General features: G+C 42.9%; 1 protein-coding gene across 1 annotated transcript in view; it reads left to right on the top strand.

Moving 5' to 3' along the window:
• Nucleotides 1-12293, top strand: part of caln2 (calneuron 2) — a gene marked incomplete at both ends in the record, with an annotated part of 46826 nt that overhangs the window by 28896 nt on the left and 5637 nt on the right. The window lies entirely within an intron of this gene.

Here is a 12293-nt window from a genome sequence, read left to right as displayed (position 1 = left end):
CAATTAAGTTAAAACTCCATCGCAGAACCAATCCGACGTCTTTAGGGTGGTCCTTCATATTAGGGCGGTGACATAAGCAGTGAGCATGGGTTCATAATAGTGGCTGTTCTTGCGAGAGGATCTTGCCGCTGTTGTCACATTTAGAAGTCCTCTAGGCAGATATAGGCGGAGATCTCTGATCATCTGGCAACGCAAAAGTTAGAACTGTCATGTAAGTTTTTAGCGGAAGGAGATGCTCTCCTCTCCAGTAAATTACACAGGAGACTATATGGAAATTGTATGGCCGTTGGATATTTTTTGCCTTTTCAATTAATTTCCCTTCTATCTCAATTCATTCCCCTTCTATCTCCATATGGCTCCCTGCTGTGTGCAGTGCACTGCATATATTCAGCAATGAGTAAGCCAAGCTCCTCAACACTCACAAAGCCTGGTTTCCACAAATATTGGAAATAGACACAGACGTGCTGCTGATGCATACACAAATATACACATTGACGCACAAACACAAGCATGCAAAATACACACACATGCACGCGCACATTCATGCAAACATAGGCTACACAAACAAAGGGATGCTTATTTTTCTTGGCTCTGGGCTTTGAAGGCAAAGAACCTGCTGGGAATTCAGTCTGAATGTGTGTTTGTGTGTCCCCGCATGTACGTGTGTGTGGTGTGTGGTGTGTGTGTGTCTGTCCGTCCGTGCGTGCGTGCGTGCATGTGTGTGTGAGTGCATGTTTATTCTTGAATGGTGAGTACAGCATTATAATAGTGACAGCATAGTGCATAACCAAAATATAGATTTCAGTGAAACAACTGTTTGGAGACTGCAGATATTTAAACCTGCACTCGCATCGCCCCAATGGTGATTATACCTGAAGCCTTACTTTTCAAATTGTTCTTCTTCTGTCGTATGTCCTCTTAGACCTTCAGCTCCGTTGCAGCAAGCCAATCCAGTGTGTCATTGTCTAGGTCAATTAACCCACGATCACATTTGGTGGCCGGTATATGGGACAGCTGGTCAGCATGTCAAATGGTTGTGTTCAAGGCTTTGCCATATAGCTTAGAATTAATGAATGAATGAATGCTGTCAAACCATGTCTTTATAGTATTCAATCCCCTCTCTACTGTATACATATAGGAGCTGCTATAAGAACCAGAGAACGGACGGTAATGCAAATACCAGATTTGATGGCCAGGAGGACATGGAAGCTTCAATAGGCCTCTGTTGGCCTTTGGGCTTTCCCCCCGCTTTTCACAGTAAGCTAAACCCTATAGGCATAAAAGTGGTCAAGGTGGAAAGCTGCAGGGACATTTTTACCTCAAGGTAAAATATAACAAAAAATGCTGCCAGCCCTCTTATTTGGGATTGGAATCAACATTACTTTGTTTTTATTTCTAAATTTGAAAACCTGCAGAAATGACTAACCAATCAGGAAGTAGACGGGCAAATCGACCAATGACAAAGCTTCTAGGAAATTCTTTGAATGCAGATTATGGCCCCTATAGATCTGTCACAGAGACTACATTCTTTTTCGGAGCGTTTTACCCATTGCTGGCTGTCTGAATACAAAAAAAAACACATTTTTAATTCTCTTTATTGCTAATGGGATTTAATGTTTGTGTTAGGGACAAAACAACCATTCATTTCTCTTCATTGTCAATGGCGTCAATGGCTAAAAACAAACATAAAACCTGTATACAAGTTCAGTACTCAAGTAAATGTACTTATGTAAATGTACTTTAGACTTTACACCCAACAGTCATCAGTCTCATATAGTCAACTTCACCTGTTTCACCAAAGTCTTTTCTCATTGCAGATGGTTCAAACATGTTTTAAATTTAAGATTGATTTTATATAGGCCTAGCCGTGTCTTGCCAAAAACACAAATGCTCAAGTAAAGTACAAATAGGCTACTCAAATAATGTACTGAATATGCAAGTGTACTGTCCAGCACTGGGACTAACCCCTGTAGAAATATTTGTCCAAAGATACAAAAATAAAACGATAGTTTATAGAAAGTTGCTGCAGAAATAAAAGCTAAAACTATTGACCTTGCGGATGCAGAGACCTAGCAAAATAGCAGTGCAAGAGCAGTGCAAGGCAGTGAAAACAATGCAATACATGGCACGGTATGGAGAAATAACAGCATCAATAACCACAGTCAATCCAAACACACAGTGTGTGCTCTCTGCATGGCTGTGCCTGTGTGCGTCTTGCTTGGCACTCCACCAACAAGATGTAAAGAATAGTCAGCATAAAAGAATAACTGCACGCAGACACACTGTGCTCTGCGCATAGAGATCCACCTGTAAGGCATTCCATCAGAGTGTATTATATATTATTGATTAAAGTGACTTCAAGACAGGAACAATGTTGCACTCCTAGTTCCCCACAACTCCCAGACGTGTTGCATGATTCACGATTCAAGAGGTTTTTATTCGTCACTCACTCATACAAGTTTGTGCAGTGGTGTGACAGACTGCTGAAGCCATACCGTGGAACTTTTTCCATTAAATAAAAGAAAGTTTTTATATAATCTTTCACTGGTTTATTTTTCACAATTACCCATAATTACACATGATACGTAGCTTGCGGAGTTAGTTCAGTCAGATATATACTCGAGGGGTTTCATGCTGTGCTCAAGGGCGCATTATCATACATAATAATACACTATGCAGTATATTAACCCCTTGAGTATAATATACTCAAGGGGTTAATATACTGCATTATTATGTGGGTGTATTCAGTGTGTGCAAGACCCACACGTCATTCACTGATGTGGCAGTCAGCTGACCAATTGTGTGGGCTACTTAAGCTCACTAGTCTGCATGCTCTTCCTGCCTTCCTTCTGCTATGGTTCCTGGTTGTTATGTGATGTTTGCTTCCACCACCACCCCAGCACCACCGGTGGGCTGCCTCTGTTATTTATGTTCTCCATGAGGGGTTTATTGTATATCTATCTCCCTGCTCTTAATGTTTAATGATGGTGTTTGTTGTGCCGAGCAGGGAGAAAATGCAGCATTCTATAATAAATATTGGTTAAATCTATTCGTGAGTTGTCTGACTGAAATACAGTTATGTGTTAATTATCTCCAAACAAAAGGTTTTAGTCACAACTGGTTCTCTGACCCAACACCAAAATGACGCAGGCTCCGGAAATGCACCGAAAATGTTTTTATAATTTTATATATATTTTGAAGTTAAAGCCGCACTATATAATTCGTATTCCTCTTGTACTCTGATTTTGAACCCAGTTTCCTACAAGTGCTGAAATGTTTACCATTAAGCTACTAGAGCTCCGCTGTCTACTTGCTCAGGAGATAATTATTGAATCTTGAGAATCAGGTCAAAAATACATATCAGATCCTGTGTCTATGTGAGACATGACCTTTGACACGATCTAAATGTCTCAATAGAAGAGCAGGGAGACTTTATACAACCACCCCAATTGTATAATTTAAATTGTATTAACATACTCTACTATACAGACTGGACAAAATTACATTTTATTCAGTATGGAGGGTAATTAAGCGCGTGACATCATCATCAATTCATACCCGGAAGTTATGCGGGAATGCCTACTGAGTGTCAAAAAACTACTTTCTGGCAGCTCATACATCCAAACAGAAAAGTCCTATTTGATTGCATTAAATGACTTTAAACAACATTAAATACACTTTGTCACTCACTTTGCCACTCGATTTTCCACTCAATCTGCCATTCACTTTATTGCATAGTTCTGTTTTAACCGCGCTTAAAGGCACTTGGCACCTATAGCTTTGGCCATGCTGATAACATGGATTCACTTATACGCTTCCTCCCCGGTATCAGTCTTGATTTCTTCCCATAGGCACCTTGAAAAGTGGGCGTAAGTAGTTGCCTTGACAGACAAACTCATGTAGCTAATCAGTGTAACAATAAGCTGACGTCAGCAGTAGCACATTACATAAGGTAGTTAATGGTCATCAATGCCTGTGTGGAAATGAAGAGCCATTGGTGCAGCCAGCAAGGAGCAGCGACAGAATTTTGTACAGGAATTCTTCAGACATCCATTCATACAGACAGACATTCTCTTAATTATATATGTTATATAAAGATTTTATTTAATATTTCGGATCTCAGTTACCATTCCCAGACAGTTACCCATTCACGTTCCCATGCAGTTATAGCCTATATTATTATTTTTCTGCCTGTAGCCTATAGCCTAAACCAAATGAAGTGTAGCCAAAGTGAGGTTTGAGCGGGATTGAAATGTAAATTGATATTTAAAAGACAATAAAGCGCCATTGGATGCAACGTCCAGTATGTGCAGGAAACTGGTGAGCAAAAGCAGAGTTATCATTTCAGAATATTATTTCAGAGGGGGAAAAAAGTGGACAATTAAGTCCTATTTTTTTTTTTTAATATCTAAAATAGATGAACTATACACGCTCGTGATGAAAGACGTTGGTAATTTTCAGGACTCGGATAGGGGGTAAAAAAAGGCTTTATTGTGTATCTTTGTGATGACTTTGTGTCAAAGATGGATGATGGATTTCTGAGGTGATTACTGATACGATAAGGCATAAAGATGTGCCATCTAGCCACACTGTCATTCTCTTCAGCAGAAAGTAGCATGCAGCAGCGGCTTTACAGACAGCTCTATGGGGGGGGTGGGGGGTCGACGGCAAGTGTGAGTGAGTCCAGAGATAGCGTGGGTGGACGAGGGCTGAGTCTGAAAGGAGGGCTGGCTGAGTGAGGTGACAGCTCTCTCGGGAAGCAGTTCAGCGGTTCCCTAGCTGCGACTCAAATGAGAGGAGAGAAGGATTAAGATGACTCACTGAAATGAGGAGATGTGTGTGAGGTGTGTGATGCGTGATGTGTGGTGCGTGCGTGCGTGCGTGCGGGCGGGCGGGCGGGCGCGCGCGTGCATGTATGTGCGTGCATGTGTGCATTTATCTCAGGTTAGGAACAGGTTTTCAGTTCCACCTATGAAAAGGGGTCTTTCTCTAGTTTCTACAGTAATCTGTATCTGCAGCATTCAAACACAGTACATTAGTTGATATTTGTTGTAGAAAGAGAGAAACTGAATGTAACCCTGGATACATTGGAGTGCAAGCCAGCACTCTGACAGCAAAAATAATAATGCCTGAGGTTTCATCAGTTGGAAAATGATGATGATGATGATTACACTTTAACATAACGTAACGTAACAATCTCATAATCACATATCCTTACAATCAGATTAGACAATGAGGCCCTTCAATGTACATTTAGTGTGGTTGGTATTGCGGCTGTATAGGCAGTTCAAAAGCCATGAGCCGAGGAGCTAAGCATGAGAGTATACAAGACACTTGTATGACGTGCACGCAAAATAATTCGGGTCCACTCCAAGCCGTCAGTTTGACCATTTATTCTTCTCCGCAGCACAGGTAAAATACGACAGTTCCCATCTAACTATTATATTGGATGTTAAATGTTAAGATGCGTTGTTCCAGTCAACAGAAAATGTCGACTCCCAGCTCACCCCCTCTCCGTCTACTTTAATCTGACTGACTGCCTCTGCGCTCATTCCCCACTGACTTCTGAGAGGGACAGTTCGGGCATGCTCAGCATAAAGCAATATCTCGCCCATTCTCTCACCCCAGGCTTATATCCATGTTAATGTGAGCATCATATTAAAGTCCGTCCTTCTCCCCCTCTATAGGTAACCCGCCACCCCAAACGAATCTATAGCGACTACGAGAGAGAGAGTTCCACTACCCCAGGGGAATATTGACAGGGAACAAAGTACCTGTCAGACCCGGGGATTCTGAGTGTGATTATATAGCGGTGCACTAAGCGAAGTTAGGGAAAAGGACTCTATAACTGCCCCGCCCATTCCTGCCTGTCTGACAGACGCCAGGAGAGAGAAAGATTTCTGTTGTTTCGAAGACATTTTGAGTTTGCATTTAATGCCGCGCTCCTGAAGCGAATCTGTAACGGCCATGGTGGCCCACTCTGATCCTGCCTTGTGTGTTGGTGTCCGCTCAGTGCTCACAATGTCTACAGTGGATTGTTATGAAACAAACACTTTGCAGGTAGAAAAAGGATGATGCAAGCTTTTCGTACATGTGCAACGTTGGTGAGTTTGACGTTGTGTAATACAATCAGATCTGACTTTTCTATTTGGATGAATGGGCTGTCAATCGGAAATTGCACCTAGTTACCACCTTGCTGGCCAGATGGCAACGGTGTGCATAAGGTCAATATCCAGAATGCAGAAGGGCGGGTGGGGACCCGAGGCAGTGACAAGTGACAATACACCTTAAGCTTATCTGAATTGGGTTTTAGGAGTCTTAATGGAGGATTATTCAGAGATTTAGGAGAAGTGCTGATATTTAACAGGATCAGGCTCCGTAGACTGCAGCTCCCATGCCTGCAGAATATAACAATCCATAATTTTCCAGGGGCACGCCTTTATCTGATCCAATAATGTGTCGTCTGCACAACTGCAATGACCATGGTTCCCTCTAGAGAAGGAGCAGGGATTCCCATGCCAGAGTGCAAGAGCCAGTTGCACCACCTCACGCTAAGCCTGTTTCAACTGTTTTCAACGTCATAGTATCTGAGCAAATAGACATGTTATGTCATGATGATGTACGATGACAAGAGCGCCCCTCACTTCACACGGGAGTGATTCTTTGTATCCATCCTTATGTGGTAAGCAATGCTGTCATAAGCTCCCCAACAAACTAACCTGTAGAAGTAAACAATTGCCGAAACACAGAATCTGCGTCATGAACCTGCATCGCTTGGTCTGACGCGGATTGTGGCCTTTATATGAGCATGTCATTTTGGAGAGTGTCAGAAGCATAATGAATGTAACACACCAGAATACAAGACCACAAAGGAAAACAAGTATTAAAGGAGGAGCGTAATGTCGAAGGAAGTGTGTGTGGGTGTTTGTGTGTGTGTGTTTGTGGTGGGGGGGGGGGTGGCTAATGACAGACGAGTGTGATTCATGAAGGTCGCAGACAGCGTGCGTCTCTGGAGTGATTTAAAATGCTCACCTCAGACTGAGATGAGGGGGTGGGGGGTCGGAGAAATCAGGAAGAGAAGAGAAGAATGAGGTGCAGAATAACAGCGGGAGGGAGATAGGGGAGAAGAAGGCAGAAATAGAGAACGAGAGAATGTGGAGAAAAAGTGTGTGTGTGTGTGTGTGTGTGTGTGTGTGTGTGTGTGTGTGTGTGTGTGTGTGTGTGTGTGTGTGTGTGTGTGTGTGTGTGTGTGTGTGTGTGTGTGTGTGTGTGTGTGTGTGTGTGTGTGTGTGTGTGTGTGTGTGTGTGTGTGTGTGTGTGTCGTAGTGTATGTCATGCGTGTGGATGAGTGTGTTTTCTGTCACTATGCTTATTGCTTGTATGGGTGTTTTGATATTTGTGTGTATTAGTATGCGCATGATTTCTTAGGTGTGTGTGTGCAATGTGCATGTTAATACTGCTGTATGCATACATGATAAGGAGCTCATACACATGCATACGCGTGCGTGTGTGCATGTGAGAGAGTGTGTGCATGTGAGAGAGTGTGTGCGTGCGTGTGTCTGTATGTGAGCACTTGCATACTAGTTGTTTGACCCTTCTCCTACCCAAGTGTTCTGGTATACTTTACACCATGCAGCCCTGCTGAGGCCAGCCAGACAGAGCCTTAGATACTCAGACTGAGATATTGGCTGTTTGGAAATAATCGTGACTCAGGTTGCCAGAACTCTACCCACGGTTGCCAGGTTTCCTGCTGCTGACAGTAAGAAATAATGGTATTCTCTGGCGATTTGACTCCAGTGTCTATGACCACAGAACATACAATAGACGGATGAATAATGTATTCACAGTATCCGAATCTTGATACTGTGTACACTGTACTGTATATGACCAGACTCGCCAGATTTATTGGTGGTCAGATGAGGTCTATAGCAGATGCTGTGACAGTTCTTCTCATCCAATCAATCTGAACCCCAAAACCTGTCTGAGAAGATGTCCTGACTTGATGGAAAAAACTAACTAAGCTTTGTACATTAAGTACGATACAATGAGACGGGATGAGAAATGATTATCATGAGCCTTTATTGCTCCCAAATGGTACATTTGCGTGATTAATTGATTATGTGACAAAAATAACTAGAGATAGAAAGTTAGAAACTCGGGTCGTAATGTTCTCCTCGAGGACATTTCAATTGCTTTTGTGAACTCACTTTTGAAATCAGGTTTAGATGACAAAGACATATAAACAACACTGTGTCCTCTGATTGACTCATGCAACACACGCACGCACGCACACACACAAAATACTCCATCAGGTTAACTTTAAATTCTCCTCACGCCTTACTTGTCTTTGTCTTTGACTGAGATGGCTGTGTGTAGTAGCCATGTCCTGCATGCAGCATGACAATGCATTTGTGCTTTCGCCTGTCAACACCTACAGGGACAGAGAGAAAATAAAAACTCCTTCTATATAGTTGATAACATCTATGCCCACTATAGATATGGTCCCCAAACCAAGACAGAGAAACAGATGTGGCCATTCTGCTCCCCCTCTGCACCTGTGAGCTGTCAACTAGCAGGGGCTGCTTGTCAGTCCAAGGCATCATGCCGTGCTGCGCAATGCACCCCCGCATGCTCCATCCTTTCGTGGCAAGGAACGTTGGCAGATACTTAGCAAAGTGCTCTCTGCTTGGGGCTGCCATTCACCCTGCCTCTAAACGATTCTGTCCTGAGAAGATACACAAACACAGAAGAAATGCAGAGACAAAACAACTTTTTAACTGGAGGTTTCATAAGATTAAGGCCACTGCTGCACGCCTCCACCTCTCCCCTCCGTTTGTGTTTTTCTCGGTTGTATTCAAGGAAGGAGTGTTCACTGTGCAATAAAGGATACATGTCATGAAAATCATATTCTCAGTTGATTTTCTGCTGGATATGTTTTGTGATGCATATGTACTGTATCATGTATACAGTCGCAGCACAACCTGTTATTGGTCTACATTTACGCTGGACAAAGAACTGCGACTGAAAGTGTCTAAGCTGAAGTACATGTACATGAAGTACCGCCCAATAAAGTTACGTTGATGCTGTGCAGATCAGATTATATATTCCCAGAGGCATGAAAACCATGTTGTGATTGGCTTCCAGAGTAAATACACGACGCGAGGGTCACTCACGGCCTATACATGCTTTCTGTGGTAGTTATTTACCAGGCGTTTCTCCTCGTGAGATGAAAAGGTTTGGGGACGAGCTTAGTCTACGTTTGATATGACGGACTACCATCCATATACGAACAGACAAAGTAGATGGTGCGTGTGAGAGACTGGCAGCTTTTTGGCTTATTGATTTCCCTGTCACTGTGACGATGGCACATGTCACATCATGCACGGGCTATTGATTTCCCTGTCACGGACGCTCTCCGTGATGATCCCACATGTCACACACCATTTCACTGTGATGATCCTATACGTCGAATGCAGGCCAGGGGTTGTCTGTAATGGCTTGTGTGTGCGTGCGTGTGGAATAATGTCTTGATTCGCTGTTAGGAAAGGCCATACTGTACTTCCAATCATGTGTGTAAGTATCACTGTCTAGCAGTTAGTCCGACATACATGGCCGGTTAAGACTCACCCCGCGGCTTCCGTGTGTGTTCAAGGTTAGGGTTAGGGGCAGTGGTGGAAAAAGTACTCAAATGTTTTACTTAAAGTTTTACTTATACGTGGAAGTATACTCTGTTACAAGTAAAAGTCTGCTATTCAGAATAATGTACTGAGTAAAAATACAAAAGTATTGGTATCAAAATGTAGTTAAAGTACCTACCAAGGCTACCATGCAGAATGTTAACATTTTCAAATGTATAAAATTAGATCTACAAGCTCACAATGTGTCGCATCGTGACGCATTATGAGCGGACCCCTATACTAGCAGAGTGATGTTAGAATAATATTCATAGCTGCCGGGGGCAAATTCATTCAAATACTGACCTATTTAACATTGGATTCATTGCAAGCGTGTGTGTGTGTGTGTGTGTGTGTGTGTGTGTGTGTGTGTGTGTGTGTGTGTGTGTGTGTGTGTGTGTGTGTGTGTGTGTGCATGTGCATGTGCACGTGCGTGCGTATGAGGGTTTACAAACAAGGTAAGGTGTATATCACCTGGAAAGGCGACAAGCATGGCTGAAATCAATAGAGCTTTGTAGAGCTTTGATTTCTTGGCTGCAAATCAACACACACAATTTGTCTCTCTCTGTTACAACCACTAAAACTGTCTCGAACACCAATGGCCATAACATAACAGGACAAAGTAAACTATAGGTCTCAAATTGCAATGAACTTTATTTTAAATTCAGATAAACATGTGAAACGGTTTTAATTCTCGCACACCACAGTAATAAAAAACAAAACTGAGACCTTACTAAAATCGTAAACAAACTAAAGTGATGGGCTGGCTAAACTCAAAAGAGGGCCCTCCGTCATCTCACCAGACTACTAAAACAACAGAACAAAACTAAAGTTTGACTCTGGTCTGTCTGAATGACAGTCAAGGCAAATGATGAAACCAACAGTGAATACTAAGTGGCAGAAGCAATGGTTTGGTTTCCTGCGGCATACGTGAGCCAGATTCATAATGTCCTCTGCCTATACCGACGTGCTACAATTTTCCTAACCCTTCTCCAATCATCCTGACCAGAGGCATTAAGTGGAGAGCTTTTACGCACATGCAGGTTGTCACTCAGTCCCTGTTTGATATGGACTCCACCTCCTCCTTAGTAACAGCATGCACTGCAGCTCGAGCAACGCTGCCACCTCCACATCATTCCTTTGCTCTGTGATGTGCTTCTCTTTAGAGACACACACACACACACACACACACACACACACACACACACACACACACACACACACACACACACACACACACACACACACGGCTTGGTTGAATGCTGGATTCTGATTGGTCAATCGCAGAATTCAGCATGTTATTTCTTGATAACAGACATCTTCGCTCTATATTGTAACGAGGGAACTGCCATCATGTGCCTTGCTACTGTAAGCCTATAGTGTGTGTAGTTACTAAGTCTAATGTGTTCTGATTGGATCTTAGCCTCAGAGGGTCCTGGGTAGTTTCTGTGGAGCCCGCCAGTTTAGTGTGTTGTATTCCGGTTTTCTATGTGTATGGACGTCTGAGTGATTCCTCCTCCGTCTCTGCCTGAGAACCACGGACCGACAACAACCAAAGAAAGACTTATGCAAAGAGTGTGAGTTTAACTATACTTGCCGTTATTTGTGGCAAGTTCTGTCAACATATCTGCTGAAGTTCTGTAACTCTGTCGACATTCTGACAAGTAAACATCATATGGAAACCCTTGTTGTTGTGGCATCATTACCACTCGCCTCCAATCCACCACATAATTGAGTCCACAACAATATACAGACCGATGCCTAATCAAACCCTCGGAGCACCTACTGTGCCCCGCTTGATTTACTGCTGTTGATTTACTGCTGCTATTCTGAGTGGCCAAAGAGCATTGATCACGCCTCCAGGTCTTTAGTTTACTCAAGTTAGTGAATAAGACCTGGTACTTAAGACACGCAAAATACAGCCCTTAGAATACTTTCATTACCGCAAGCAAGGGGCGACTGTGGCTCAGGAGGTAGAGCAGGTCATCCAATGATCCATGGGTCGGCAGTTCAAATCCCAGCTCCTCCTGTCTACATGTCAAAGTGTCCTTGGGCAAGACATTTAACACCAAATTGCTCCGGATGTGGTTGGTACCTTGCATGGCTTCCGCCGCAATTGGTATATGAATGTGTGTGTGTGTGTGTGTGTGTGTGTGTGTGTGTGTGTGTGTGTGTGTGTGTGTGAATGGGTGAAAGTAATGCACTATGTAGAGTGCCTTGGATAAATGCGCTATATAAATGCACCATTTACCATTTCAGGAAATATCTCGTTTTGGGTAAATTTATTAATTTATGTATTAAGTAGCCACGTAGTAAGCTTTACGTTGGTGGTTAAACCCCCTGTCTGTGAATAATCTCCCGACAATGACCACCTAGGCAGAAACATTACTTACATTTACATTTATTACTTACACTGTGTGTGTGAGAGTGTGAGTGTGAGACTGTGAGTGTGTGCGCGTATACGTACATGGGCATGTGCATGAAATTGTGTTACGCATATGTCCCTGTTTTTGAATTACTCTTGCTGAGACACGCACATGCCTGAAATATTTGTACATAAAATCACCACTCAGCATTATTGAATGAATACAAGCTATAAATTCCAATTATTGCAGATTT

Source organism: Protomyctophum bolini (assembly GCF_963924005.1).
Source record: "Protomyctophum bolini genome assembly, chromosome: 13".
NCBI classification, from domain to species: Eukaryota; Metazoa; Chordata; class Actinopteri; order Myctophiformes; family Myctophidae; genus Protomyctophum; species Protomyctophum bolini.
The sequence above is the reverse complement of the archived record's forward strand: the minus strand, read 5'-3'. Positions and strand labels throughout refer to the sequence as shown.